This window comes from Rhinatrema bivittatum, chromosome 10, assembly GCF_901001135.1.
Source record: "Rhinatrema bivittatum chromosome 10, aRhiBiv1.1, whole genome shotgun sequence".
Classification (NCBI taxonomy): Eukaryota; Metazoa; Chordata; class Amphibia; order Gymnophiona; family Rhinatrematidae; genus Rhinatrema; species Rhinatrema bivittatum.
The window spans coordinates 96,885,141-96,901,088 of NC_042624.1; positions in this window are offsets into that span (position 1 = coordinate 96,885,141).

The following is a 15,948-nucleotide window of genomic DNA, read 5'->3' on the forward strand; positions in this document are numbered from 1 at the left end:
TTTTTCAGCGCTTCAAAGCAGATTACATTCAGGTACTGGAGGCATTTCCCTATCCCCAGAGGGCTTACAATCTAAGGGCCAGATTTTCAAATCTACGCATGGGCGTAGATTTGTGCTCACAACCTGGCGCGCACAAATCTGCCCGATTTTATAACGTGCGCGCAGCCGTGCACGTTATAAAATCCGGGGTCGGCGCACACAAGGGGGTACACGTTGCGCTTGCCAAGCCTTAGGGGAGCCCCAATGGCTTTCCCCATTCCCTCCGCCCCCCAGCCCTACCTAAATCCCCCTCCACTTTTATTTATTTACGCCTGCCGGCACGACTGCTGTGCTAGAGGCCTTGGTCCCGCCCACTCCCTGCCCATTTTTTCAAGCCCCAGGGCATACGCACGTTGCCAAGCCTATGCAAAATAGGCTCGGTGCGCGCAGGAGGGTTTTAAAAGGGTTATGCGCATAACCCTTTTAAAATCTGCCCCTAGGTTTCTACGTGAGGCAGTGGAGGATAAAGTGACTTGCCCAAGGTCACAAGGATATGAGACTGATCATATCTAATAAAGGCTGCCAGTGTAATATAGTAATGGTCAGACCTGAGGCCTATAGGGACCCAATGAAAAGGATTAAGCCTCTTCAATTTTAAAATGTTATTTTAAAGTATTGCAGCTTACAGAATCTGACATTTTAAACAAAATAGCGAAGCAAAAAAGGCATTTGCTAATGCCCTAGAATTAATAAACCAATGGCAGAAATGTAAACGAAATAGCTGGAGGCCTGAAAGCAAATTCTATAACACGAGCTCAAATATAGAGATCAAAGTGTGGACAGGAAAAAAAAAACATAAAAGCAAAGTAAAATTCAAGATTATCAACAATAGCACATAAAGGAATAAGTAAGTGCACAGTAGAGGATGTGGTCAGTAATCTATTTAGCTATAACAAGGGAATCGGTGGAATATCATACTGACCAAGAAAATGTCAGATATTTTCGGTCAGTAAGCCTGAGTTAGCCATGATCTGTGCGTGACATCATCCAGTGGTACTGAACGGGGTTGTCTCTCCTAGCTAGAAGAGTTTTAAGCTCTGGCTAGCAGGTGTGGGAGTTCCCACGAGAGCCTCAGTCTTTTTGTCCAAGCACAGCACGGACATGTACTCATTCTCCAGATATTTTTAATATTATGCTCCATTTCTATTAGATTTTTAATTGTAATTTCTTTCTTTCTACTTGATTTTTTAATAATTAAATAAGTGATATTAAATATGGATTTTTAATGCTACATATAAGAGTAACTCTGGCTCCTCGACGCCTTTGATAGTGAGATTTAACCATGAATTAACATTTACACATCATAGTCCATAATTCTGTTGTGTTTATAATTGAGGTGGCAAAGTAGCTCCGGTCTCTATAACATAAGCATTGATACTAATAACAATTAAATTGAGGATCTTTGTCTGCCATCAGGAGAAATGTTGTATTGATGGAAAGTAATCTCTCCATGTAATCTAAGATGAATTTTAACAGCAAGGTAACTTTTTCTTTTTTTTTTTGTCCTTATCCCTTATTTCCTAATATTCAAATTGATGAAATACATACATGTAACTACTTTTCATATTATACCATAATACAAGCCATCTTTTGACATCATAATCTGTTATATGTTAGATCCTTTATTTTAATTATCAACATTTTATAATAATTTATTTATTACTAATTTATTGACTGTTTAATGTTTTTGTAGCCCCTGGTGCAGCCCTGTCACCGGGCGAAACTTGGCCTGAGACTTTATTTTCAGTTGTGATTTTTAACTGTACTTCAAATAAAGGAATCCCTGTATCTAAGGCAACTGGTCTGACCCTACTTTATTTGCCTTCTGGCTATACTTGACCGTCTTCCATGTTGCTTCTTTGGACTGGCATGGTCTGCTTCACCAGAAATTAGTTGAGCAGAAGCTGCTCAAGAACTCCCCATGGGCTTAAATGGAAGCCACCGAATCGACTGTTACAATTGGCCTACATTGAGCCAGAGCCTTTATCAATGTCATTTGTGCATGGCATGTGCAGCACACCAGTGGATGTCCTTGACGCACAGTGCATCGAAGTATGCAGCACACTTGATGCATGGTCTACAGCTGCATGCATCGACAGCCACGCTTTGCAAAGGAAGTACTGAGATTCTTGTCGCATAGACTGCATTGAGGCACAGAGCAGCTGTATGCAGGCCAGCTACAGAACCACTTATCTACTCTCTAATTACCACAACCCTCACTCCTTTTGATAGCAGAGGGCTTCTGATTAGATATTATGACTCTGGTATGCTTCATACTGTCACTTGCCTTCAAAAGAAAAGAGAAACCTATTGATATGTAGTAACCTATCCTTGTTCTCAGTTTGTTCTGCCACCTATGCCAGAGCAGAAGAGCATCAGTCACTCAACTAGGCTGCAGCTCTTGTGAAGAATTTCTTTGCTTTGTCATTTAAAGAGAGAATAATCCTGCCACTTCTCCAACATTGCTGCAGCGATTCCTCAGACTGTAATCCCAATATCAGCCTCGAGGTGCATATATCCACAGAGCCCTTGATATGGGATGTCTGATCTTCTCACTCACTGCCAGTAGAGTCGAGCTGTTCAAAAGTGGTTGAGCAGGGGCTTTTTTTTTTCCCTTCTGAGGTAAGTGGAAGAGCATCCAGTTCACCTTCATCATCATTAGGGTCCAGTGTTTGTTGAACCTTCTCCTGACAATAATAATTAACTGATACATCTTGTACCCAATTTTTGGATCCGCCCGACACCCCACCAGAATGCCTGTCATGTTCAGTTTGTGGAACAGCTACAGACATCGCTTGGGGCTTGATTTCAAAAACCACTTACATGCTTAGCACTGGGTTCTATATGCACAAATACACGTGGTTTTTTTTAAGAACTGCCACATGATAAGCTATTGAATTGTTAACTTGTTTGCTATGACAATATGGTATATTTATGTATGTAATGCCTTTGAAAATTCTCCTGTTAGTGTCATAAAAAAACCCCTGCTTAGAAATCTTTGGGTCACTCCAGATATTTGATGTCATAAGAAATTGCCATACTGGGTCAGACCAAGGGTCCATCAAACCCAGCATCCTGTTTCCAACAGTGGCAAATCCAGGCTACAAGCACCTGGCAAGTACCCAAATACTAAGTATATTCCATGCTAGTAATAGCATTTGCTATTTTCTAAGTCAACTTGCTTAATAGTAGGTAATGGACTTCTCCTCCAAGACCTTATCCAAATCTTTTTTCAACCCAGCTATACTAACTGCACTAACCACATCCCCTGGCAACAAATTCCTGAGTTTAATTGTGCATTGAGTAAAAAATAATTTTATCTGATTAGTTTTAAACGTGCTACATGCTAACTTTATGGAGTGCCCCCTGGTCCTTCTATTATCTGAAAGAGTAAATAACTGACTCACATTTACCCATTCTCGACCTCTCATAATTTTAAAGACCTCTATCTTATCCCCCTCAGCGTCTCTTCTCCAAGCTGAACAGCCCTAACCTCTTTAGTCTTTCCTCATAGGGGAGCAGTTCCATCCCCTTTATCATTTTGGTCGCCCTTCTCTGTACCTTCTCCATCGCAACTATATCTTTCTTCAGATGTGGTGACCAGAATTGTATACAGTATTCAAGGTGTGGTCTCACCATGGAGCGATACAGTGACATTATGACATCCTCCATTTTATTCACTATTCCTTTTCTAATAATTCCTAATATTGGGCCTGCGATACTTTAGAAAATCGCGCTAATGGGGTCGGGGTGGTCCTGCGCTAGCCGGCAGTGATCGCACCACTGCGATGCGATTGCTGCCGGTTTCACACCCAATAGCGCCACCATAGAAGGTGTAGCTATTGGGCGCGAAATAGGCCATGAAAAGGCACCTAGCTTTTCGCCATCTGTGGTGTCTTTGTGGAGTCGGCCCCGGTGACGCCCTGACTCCTCTTCTGGGGCTGACTCCACCCCCTCTTGGTATCGCACGCAATAAGGGACTTTTCGCATGCGAAACGTCCCTTATCACATGCGATCTGCCTGGTAAATGACCCCCCATTGTTTGCTTTTTTGACTGCCACAGCACACACTGAGCTGACGATTTAAAAGTATTATCCACTAAGACGCCTAGATCTTTCTTGGGTGGTAGCTCCTAATATGGAACCTAACATTGTGTAACTATAGCATGGGTTATTTTTCCCTATATGTATCTCCTTGCACTTATCTACATTAAATTTAATCTGCCATTTGGATGCCCATTTTTCCAGTCTCACAAGGTCTTCCTGCAATTTATCATAATCCGCTTGTGATTTAACTATTCTGAATAATTTTGTATCATCGCCAAATTTGATTATCTCACTTGTCCTATTCCTTTCCAAATCATTTATAAATATATTGAAAAGCAAAGGTCCCAGTACAGATCCCTAAGGCACTCCACTGCCCATTCCCCTCCACTGAGAAAATTGTCCATTTCATCCTTCTCTCTGATTCTTGTCTTTTAACCAGTTTGTAATCCACGAAAGGACATCGCCACCTATCCCATGACTTTTTACTTTTCTTAGAAGCTTTAGTGGCTCTCTGTTTACAACATTATAAACTGCAGCTGCGCATGTGGAAACACCTACCTCTGGCATTGCTGCCACTACAAAACAATAAAAAATGCACGGGGGAGAGAGTCAGTGGTAGTCCCCCTCCCTCCTAAAAAGTCTTGTTCATTGGCATTAACCATCTAATATCAGTGGGAAATGACATGAGGCAGCACCATACATCAAGGCTCATCTGTTCTGAGTGAAAGGAACTTGGTGCGTAAGTTGGACATTATAGGCTGTAGTGGATTATTCACATCATCCTTGTCCAGGAGCAATTCAGGTGCCTTCACATAAATGAAGAAAAACCTCATCCAACCAACTGAAAATGAGGTGTTGGTAATCTCATATGAAATGGAGATTGGACAGCAGGAGAAATAAGCTTTGCTCAGACTCATTCTTCCAGCTGGATGCTGATATCAGAGCCTCAAGCCATATCATAATACAAAACCTCTGTCAGATATCCAGAGCAGGATGAAAATTCCTCAGTGACAAATACAAGATGTTGCAAATTCGGTAACAAGAATGAAGATTTCCTTTATAAAGCTAATCTAAAATTTGTGGGATCAAGAAAGGGAGCAATACACTGATCAATTTAAGTTACATAAAAACTGTAAGTTAATGACAGTGACTCGAATTTTTCCAGATGCACATATATGTTAACTATTCTTGACAAAATTAAAATTACTCTAGGGCAGTACTGGATTATGTTTTGGCACCCATCAACACTAAATTTAGAAATGCCCCTTCCAAGGTCTGTCTGTGTGTCTAACCCCCCCCCCCCCCCCCCCCCCCCCCCCCCAATTTCTAGCCCTCCTTTCCCCTCTTGGCTGGTAGTAGTAATAGGAAACAGAAAGTGTAGGGCCCTGTATGCTCACAGGCCAGCCAGTGGCCTCGCCCTTCACACGGGATTAATTGGTAACAAGAATCCCAAATAGAAAGTGAGATCACTGCAGAGACTGAATGTTCACACAAGGGGCCCCATGTCAATTTTCTTTTCTGTTGCTGCTGTGGGTGATCATCTTTTTAGAGTGGTAGGAGAAGGGGGCCATAGGTGAGGAGCCAGGAAGATGACCTAGTGCAGCTTCTTGGGCTTACCATACTGTCCACTCCCTTTGGTGGAATTTAGGTTGCTGCACTGTGCCAACTTGTGTAAAACCTGTTGGGTGCCATAAATCCAGACTTCCTATAATGTATTTATAAGCATTTGATGTTTTGCTTTTTCTTAAAGGAAGGCCCAAGGTGGATTACATAAAGTAACAAGGCAATTATAAGTTTAATGAATGCATACTTGATTAAGCCAGCCAACAGCAGACTCAGATGCGGTGCTAAGTGTCTCCAAGCCACCATCTAACTTGGTGAAAGGGAGTTATTAATGATACATGCCACTGCATGAAACTCTCCAGACAATGTAGTCATGATAGCCCCTATAAATGCTCATTACCTGCATACTTCCCTTGAGTAGTCTGGAAGCAATTTAAGTGAATCTATAAGTATGGAATGTCAAAACCTGATTACTTTGCTATTGAATATCTAGTGAAGTAGTTTGTGGCCAATGGAGTGAATAAGGCAATTTGTATAATTAAAATAGATACAACCAGATATTACATGTCTTGAATTATGTGTTTAAATTTTATATTTTCTTTCTAGTACAGTAAAGTTACAGAATAACTAGAATTGGATTACTAATAGATGAATGGGTTATGTCCTCCAACCAACAAACTGAGACGGAGACTAACAGGTTCATTGATGTCATCCCTTATAGGCATCACTGCTGACCTCAGCCTGCCAGTCTTCTGTCTTCAAAACAAATCACTACCCAAAAATAGCAAGAAAGACAGAACTAAACACCAAATTATAAATTCTGCTATGACATAGAGCTTATATCCAATAATCAAAGGATGTATATAGAGACTGTCATATAGCGCCACTGTCTGCTTGCTGCTTATAAGCAAAGCCCTTGAAGCATTAGGGCTTTCTAATCATAGGTTGCATATACGAGAGTTCATATTTTCTCCATGTAGGTGCTATACAATATCAGAGCAATGCACCACATATAGGAGCTGTAACATGCACTTATCTCTGGGCAATAATCCACAAATGTAGCAATGTCTTTTGCAGTCCTGAAGTCCGTCCAACACTGCAATGTTTCGGAGTTGTGAAACTCCTTCCTCAGAGACCTTCAGAATGGACTCTGCAGTGGATAATTTGGATTGCACAGGTGTGGTCAGTCTGTGCATGGGGAGAAACTCTAGCAGGTAGCTCACAGCACCGAGCATTGCATACAGTTATCTTAACCGCTCACAGACTGACCGCACCTGTGCAATCCAAATTATCCACTGCAGATTCCATTCTGAAGCTCCCTGAGGAAGGAGTTTCACAACTCCGAAACATTGCAGTGTCGGACAAACTTCAGGACTGCAAAAGACATTGCTACATTCATGGATTATTGCCCAGCGATAAGTGCATGTTACAGCTCCTATATGTGGTGCATTGCTCTGATATTGTATAGCTCCTACATGGAGAAAATATGAACTCTTGTATATGCGACCTATGATTAGAAACCCTAGTGCTTCAAGGGCTTCGCTTATAAGCCACAAGCAGCCACTGGTGCTATATGACAGTCACTATATACATCCTTTGATTATTGGATATAAGCTCTATGTCATAGCAGAATTTATAATTTAGTCTTCTGTCTTCAGCAGCGTGGAGGAGTAGCCTAGTGGTTAGATCAGCAGGCTACAAACTAAGGAAGCCAAGATTCAAATTCTACTGCCACTCTATCCTTGTGACCTTGGGCAAGTCACATTACCCTCCGTTGCCTCAGGTACAAACATACAGGTAGATTTTCATGTAAAAAAAAGACCACTTATGCATCTATATGGCCGAGTGTGTATAAAACATATTTTTAAAAGGGGCCACATGTCAGGGTGGAATTTTCATGTATATACATAATGAGGTATTTTTAAAGCAATGTATGTGTGAATATCTTCTGTCACACATGTTCACATGCTATTTATGCACATAAGTACACTTTCCTTCTTGACTTTTGGCATTTGGCGCGTTGTCTTCTCTTGGTGAGTGGACTCAGGAGCAGGCTAGGGGATGAGAAGGAATGTACCCGGCACAGACTGGAACTGACTAGGGCCAAAATGGAACACAGGAAGGTCAATGGGGTGGGGGGGGGGGGGAGAAGACAGGTTTACAAAGGAGGGTTGTAGTGAATGCATCTGGGATAGATTGGGACATACAGGTTTACACTGGGCTTTACTGGGACATTCAGGGTTGTGGGAGTGCATGTTTCTGGGACCTACTAGGGATGGGAGTTAGTGGTGGTGCCTCACTTTTCAGTATGACTCTAATGGCCTTATGGATTTACATGTTATAATAGCTGAGGAGGGAAAGAAGACAGAGGAGTGTAGGAATGTTACAGGTTTGGATACCTTACAGTAGAATACAAGACTTAACCAATACCCTTATGAATTCATTAGTTTTAAGGAGCAGTTAAATACACTTTTGTAAGATGGTCAATCACTTGTATTCTAGCAACATAAGGTAAACAAGATTAATACAGTAGAAATATTTCTTTTTTTGTCCTCTTTAGTTGTAAGTTTCGCAGCACGAGCAGTGTAGTAAAAGATAAACAGAATTTATACATGTTAAAGCCCAACTTTGCACTTAGTAATTATGCAATACCAAACTAATTAACCCTGATGAAAGACAATTAAGTCAGAGTTCTCACCATTACCCAGTCCTCTAAAAGTCCAGAGATCTATCTTGACAACATGGGTTGAAATCCAGCAAAACCCCATTTGATGGAGGACAATTTAAACCCAAAGATCTCACAGATGTTTTCATGAGATATGATTGCAGAAACAGGGAAAATATGTTCTTAGCTTTTAATTCTATTGACTTCCACTTCTCTGAGTCTGAAGGCAATGAGTATAAAATTCAGCCTTAGCTTGCAGGTTCACTGCAGCAGTCAGTTCTGTCCGCAAAGCTGTCTTGACAAAGTTTTGGGTAATCTCTAGCAAAAAGCCTTAGGATAATGTCCCTAGGATAATTCAGAATCCTTTTCACTGATCCAAACCTCATTGCATATTTAATTCTATGTTGATCTTGATTGAATGTTGCCACCTCCTATAGATGCAGGATTGCTGGGATGCAAATTATCAGAGTCCCAATGCATATGAATTTTCCCATTGTGGATTAATGGGGTTCAGAGAGTCTTTCAGCAAACAGGTGCTGGAACAATACTCACTTCATAGCTGGTCTCATGGCAGGATACAAAGTTTTAACCAAGGAAATATTTTGCAGTTCTTATCTAAGATTTTTTTTCCCTCTCTCACATTGTAAGGTGCTGACAAATGTTTGATATGATGAACAATCACAGTCTCTTCTATTCTGGGTGACTAGCAGTCTCATATGAAGTTGCCAAAATAATTGCATGGTTAAAGACTCCATCTTTGTATTGCCTTAGGCCTGTACTTATGGTTTAGTCTGTGTGCATAGCAGTAGGCCTCAGTTCACTTAAGCACATGCTTGTTTAGGGTCACTGGCATATCTACTACAGGAGGAGGAGATACCCCTTACATGGAATGTACAGCACTAGGACACAATGGAGGAAAACATGCACAGGTTCAGATTTCACAAAGAAACCATATTGTTCCTATGCCAGAGGTTAGAGCAGGACCTGCAACTTACCATCCAAAGGGGCCAATCTTGCTAGTACACATCAAGGTCACCATGCCCTGGCATTTTTGTCCACCTCATTTTCCAGACACCTCTAGGGGTCATGAACTAAAATAACCCAATCTGTTAACTCTATATGTATAGAATAGTGGAGTAACTCAGGTCTCTGTTCTGGGACAACTGCTTTTTAACATACTTATAGATGACCTAGAAAAGGAAACGAGTGAGGTGATCAGATGACACAAAATTATTTTAAAGTTGATAAATCACAAGATAATTATGAGAAATTACAAGAGTAGGAAATGGCACATGCAAATGGCAGATGACATTTAATGTAGCTAGGTGCAAAGTGATGCACTTATGAAAGAGCAACCCAAATTATAGCTACACAATGCAAAATGCACATGGGGAGTCACCACTCAGGAAAAGGATCTAAGTGTCCTTGAGGATATGTTGAAATCCTCTGTTCAGTATGTGACAGCAGCCAAGAAAGCAAATAGAATGCTAGGAATTATTAGGAAAGAAATGGAGAACATAAGTACATAAGAACATGCCATACTGGGTCAGACCAAGGGTCCATCAAGCCCAGCATCCTATTTCCAACAGTGGCCAATCCAGGCCATAAGAACCTGGCAAAAACTAAGTCTATTCCATGTTACTGTTGCTAGTAATAGTGGTGGTTATTATCTAAGTCATCTTAATTAATAGCAGTTAATGGACTTCTCCTCCAAGAACTTATCCAATCCTTTTTTTAAACACAGCTATACTAACTGCACTAACCACATCTTCTGGCAACAAATTTCAGAGTTTAATTGTGCGTTGAGTGAAAAAGAACTTTCTCCGATTATTTTTAAATGCGCCATATGTTAACTTCATGGAGTGCCCCCTAGTCTTTCTATTATCCGAAAGAGTAAAAAACCGATTCACATCTACCCATTCTAGACCTCTCATGATTTTAAACACCTCTATCATATCCCCCCTCAGCCATCTCTTCTCCAAGCTGAAAAGTCCTAACCTCTTTAGTCTTTCCTCATAGGGGAGCTGTTCCATTCCCTTTATCATTTTGGTCACCCTTCTCTGTACCTTCTCCATCACAATTATATCTTTTTTGAGATGTGGTGACCAGAATTGTACACAGTATTCAAGGTGTGGTCTCCCCATGGAGCGATACAGAGGCATTATGACATTTTCCGTTTTATTCACCATTCCCTTTCTAATAATTCCCAACATTCTGTTTGCATTTTTGACTGCTGCAGCACACTGAATCATGATTTCAATGTGTTATCCATTATGATGCCTAGATCTCTTTCTTGGGTAGTAGCACCTAATATGGAGCCTAACATTGTGTAACTATAGCATGGGTTATTTTTCCCTATATGCATCACCTTGCACTTGTCCACATTAAATTTCATCTGCCATTTTGATGCCCAATTTTCCAGCCTCACGAGGTCTTCCTGCAATTTATCACAATCTGCTTGTGATTTAACTACTCTGAACAATTTTATATCATCTGCAAATTTGATTACCTCACTTGTCGTATTTCTTTCCAGATCATTTATAAATATATTGAAAAGTAAGGGTCCCAATACAGATCCCTGAGGCACTCCACTGCCCACACCCTTCCACTGAGAAAATTGTTCATTTAATCCTACTCTCTGTTTCCTGTCTTTTAGCCAGTTTGTAATCCACAAAAGGACATCGCCACCTATCCCATGACTTTTTATTTTTCCTAGAAGCCTCTCATGAGGAACTTTGTCAAATGCCTTCTGAAAATCCAAGTACACTACATCTACAAGTTCACCTTTATCCACATATTTATTAACTCCTTCAAAAAAGTGAAGCAGATTTGTGAGGCAAGACTTGCCTTGAGTAAAGCCATGCTGACTTTGTTCCATTAAACCATGTCTTTCTATATGTTCTGTGATTTTGATGTTTAGAATACTTTCCACTATTTTTCCTGGCACTGAAGTCAGGCTAACCAGTCTGTAGTTTCCCGGATCGCCCCTGGAGCCCTTTTTAAATATGAGGGTTACATTAGCTATTAGGGATGTGAATCGTTTTAGGACGATTAAAATTATCGTCCGATAATTTTAATATCGTCTTAAACCGTTATGGAACACAATACAATACAGATTCTAACGATTTATCGTTATAAATCGTTAGAATCGTGAGCCGGCACACTAAAACCCCCTAAAACTCACCCCCGACCCTTTAAATTAAATCCCCCACCCTCCCGAACCCCCCCCCAAATAACTTAAATAACCTGCGGGTCCAGCGGCGGTCCGGAACGGCAGCGGTCCGGAACGGGCTCCTGCTCCTGCATCTTGTCGTCTTCGGCCGGCGCCATTTTCCAAAATGGCGCCGAAAATGGCGGCGGCCATAGACGAAAAAGATTGGACGGCAGGAGGTCCTTCCGGACCCCCGCTGGACTTTTGGCAAGTCTCGTGGGGGTCAGGAGGCCCCCCACAAGCTGGCCAAAAGTTCCTGGAGGTCCAGCGGGGGTCAGGGAGCGATTTCCCGCCGCGAATCGTTTTCGTACGGAAAATGGCGCCGGCAGGAGATCGACTGCAGGAGGTCGTTCAGCGAGGCGCCGGAACCCTCGCTGAACGACCTCCTGCAGTCGATCTCCTGCCGGCGCCATTTTCCGTACGAAAACGATTCGCGGCGGGGAAATCGCTCCCTGACCCCCGCTGGACCTCCAGGAACTTTTGGCCAGCTTGTGGGGGGCCTCCTGACCCCCACGAGACTTGCCAAAAGTCCAGCGGGGGTCCGGAAGGACCTCCTGCCGTCCAATCTTTTTCGTCTATGGCCGCCGCCATTTTTCGGCGCCATTTTGGAAAATGGCGCCGGCCGAAGACGACAAGATGCAGGAGCAGGAGCCCGTTCCGGACCGCTGCCGTTCCAGACCGCCGCTGGACCCGCAGGTTATTTAAGTTATTTGGGGGTGGGGGATTTAATTTAAAGGGTCGGGGGTGGGTTTTAGGGGGTTTTAATGTGCCGGTTTTTCGATTTTTCGATTTTTTAACGATTTTCACGATTTTTCACGATATTTTACCCCCCCAAACGGCAACAATACGATTCCCTCCCCCTCCCAGCCGAAATCGATCGTTAAGACGATCGAGGACACGATTCACATCCCTATTAGCTATCCTCCAGTCTTCAGGTACAATGGATGATTTTAATGACAGGTTACAAATTTTTACTAATAGGTCTGAAATTTATTTATTTATTTATTTATTTAGCATTTTTATATACCAACTTTCCAATAACAGAATTACTGATCAACTCGGTTTACATTATAACAGAACAATCACATTTACAAGTAAATGTCTTACAATGAACAGGTAGATATAACTTGGATAGGTATATATGGGGTTAACCAGTAAAAGATACATTGCCTAATGTAGGCGTAAGTAAAGATACAGTGCCTAATGTAGGTTAAATACACAGTGCTAATTATAAGACTAGGTTATGATCCTCGACTGCCAAAGTTTATGTGTGTTCTATAGATGGTCTGAATAGCTCTCAGGTGGATTACCACCGAGAGGATCATTGGCAGGGAAGTTCCGCGGGGTTATGGGAACGCTTGGTTGAATAACCAAGTCTTGAGTCCTTTTTTAAAAGTAGATAAGCATTGCACTGATCTGAGTTCTGGTGGGAGAGTGTTCCAGATTTTGGGGCCCGCTGTGGAGAAGGCTCTTTTGCTTAATGCTGACTTCATCGGTGGTATGTGCAGGTTGTTTTTATAGGCTTGTCTTACTGGTCTGGTGGATGTGTGGAATTGGAGAGGGATTTTGAGCTCGAGTGGTGCCAAGTTGTGTAGTGAAATTTCATTTTTTTAGTTCCTTCAGAACTCTGGGGTGTATACCATATGGTCCAGGTGATTTACTACTCTTAAGTTTGTCAATCAGGCCTACCACATCTTCTAGGTTCACTGTGATTTGGTTCAGTCCATCTGAATCATTACCCATGAAAATGTTCTCCAGTACGGGTACCTCCCCAACATCCTCTTCAGTAAACACCGAAGAAAAGAAATCATTTAATCTTTCCACGATGGCCTTATCTTCTCTAAGATCCCCTTTAGAGACAATATCATAATGCCTCTGTATCACTCCATAGTGCAACCATATCTTGAGTATTGTGTGCAAATCTGGTCTCCGTATCTCAAAAAAGATAAAGCAGAATTAGAAAAGATCGAGAAGGATGACCAAAATGATAAAAAGGGATGGAACAATTCCCCTATGAGGAAAAGCTTGGAGAAGAGATGGCTGAGTGGAGATGTGGTAGAGGTCTATAAAATAATTAGTCAAATGGAATGGATAAACGCAAATTGGTTTTTACTCTTTCAAAAAGTAAAAAGACTAGGGGCCATGCAATGAAATTACTAAGTAAAATGAATAGGAGAAAATGTTTTGGTTTTTTTTTTGCTTAATACATTAGTAAGCTTTGGCATTTGTTGCCAGAGGATTTGATGAGAGTTATTAGTGTAGCTGGATTTAAATTCGTTTTGGACAAGTTCCTGGAGAAAATGTCCATAAATGTTTATCAGTGTGGACTTGAGAAGATCCACTGCTTATCTCTGGGATAAACAACATGGAATCTATTTGTTCTTTGGGATCCTGCCAAGTACTTCTGACCTGGATTGGCTAATGTTGGAAACAGGATACTGGGCTTGATGGACCTTTGGTCAGACCTAATATGGCAAATCTTATGTTCTTATGAAATGATGGGAGAGACAATATCTTCGAGCCTTAAACTTGAAGTAATAGGAGCTTTTTGTAAAAAAAAAAATTGACAAAGACAAACTGCTCCTATAAATGAACAATTTTTAGTTTGCTACCAGTATCAGTCCTAAACTATTGTAATGGACATGGCAAATAGGGTGTCCCCTGATGAGCTGAATGAAATGTTTCTAATAGCTTGCATGTGGTACTGTTCAAATGGGGTGGAAGGAGGCAGGATTTAATTCTTTCAAGGGACTCAGGTGAAATGAAATAGTTACCCTTTGTAATTTGTACAGATGATCATTTTTATCTATTTGATTTTTTTTTCTAGAACTGCCCCTAGATGGCACTGTGCATCCCTATGGGCTTTTACTGTAACTTTTATTGCAAGTTAAACCCAGCGCTGGTAAACTTCCATTAACTGCATCTTTGCTGATTCCGATTTTTCATCACTCTTTTAGCAATAGCTTAGTATTAAAGAAATTGAAATTCTCTATGAACACTTATGTACAATCTTGAAAGAAGTTTAACAGTACTGCCAATTGTAGTTAGTTAAGTTGGTGGACAAAATTGTTATAAGTCATTATTTTTCATTTGTATTTTTATTTTAAACCTGAAAAATTCATCATATTGAATGTTTGTTTTCGAAAGTATCTTGTAATTACCCACTCCCATTATTGTAAATCTAAATAAACTGAAGGTGCTGCTATGCTAATCTCAATGGAAACAGCATTTTGATATATGTAAGGCAGAAATATGGCATCAATAAAGAGTGAACCCTTTGAAGGATATTTATGAAAACCGACTGCCATAATGTAAAGTTCTCCTTCTCAATTCGGTTCTGAAGACAAAGTCTCGAATCCAGTGCCGCTGCAAGGATCTGCTGCCGTCCTAGGTGCTGATCATGTGCCATCAGCTTTCTCTCTCTCTCTATCCACACTGACCCATGCACCCATGTTCTAAAATCTGAAACACAATTTCACACCTCCTCATTCACTATGCCCTCACCAAACACATCACAAATGCACAAGAAAAACCTACCCTAACCCGTGTCTCCTCCCTTCTTAGCTGTGTTCAAAACTGCCACACTCATGTACGACTCTGCTGCCCCGTCCACTTCCCGCACCCTAGTCTGCCCCCCAGTGCTCCTGCCGGCCCTGCTTAGACCCTTATAATGAACTACATCTGTGTCCTTGTCTGTCACCACCATGAGCACTGATCAGGGGCAGACATACAGCTCCACTCTCGCTCCCTGGCCCAGCGCACTGTAAGGAAGGGGGTGGGACCAAGAGGGCCATGGCCACAGACGTCTGCCGAGCCACTGGGCACAGAGGGTTGTGCTATGCCCCACCTCCTCTCCCTATGCTGGCCAATCACAACATGGGAAAGGAGCAGGGATGCAGCACCTCTGAGAGACTGCGACCCTGCTCTTCACTCGCTATAACTAAGAGACTGGGAGAGAGGAGCAGTCACCTTGCAAAACTGGACTTTTAGCATCCGTGGGTAGTTCTGACCCGATGGCTGCACAGCATGCCTGAAAACTTGGCTGACCGGTGGGCAGTTGGCAACTCTAGCCTTCTTCCCAGACAAAACACCTGTTCAATGACAGAGCTCCTACCACAGCTACTCCCCTTCACTGCCAGCATATTCACAACTCGTGGCCTGGCAGGTTTCCTGTATTCTGATCTCCTACATCTTAAGTTTAGCATTCAAGAAGTGCTGGTCCATCAGTTTTGATCGTGCTCATATAGAGCCTACCGGGGGTGGTTTGGGGTTTGCCTGACAAAGTAGAGCATGGGCGGCTGCTAAAAGATCCCTCTTTGGCCACCCACGCGTGTACCACAGGGAACAGTGGTGATGCCGAGCCAGGGCTGGTGACGCCCCTCATTGCCCGGCGCCCCAGGTGACCGCCCTGCTCTAAAGTCAGC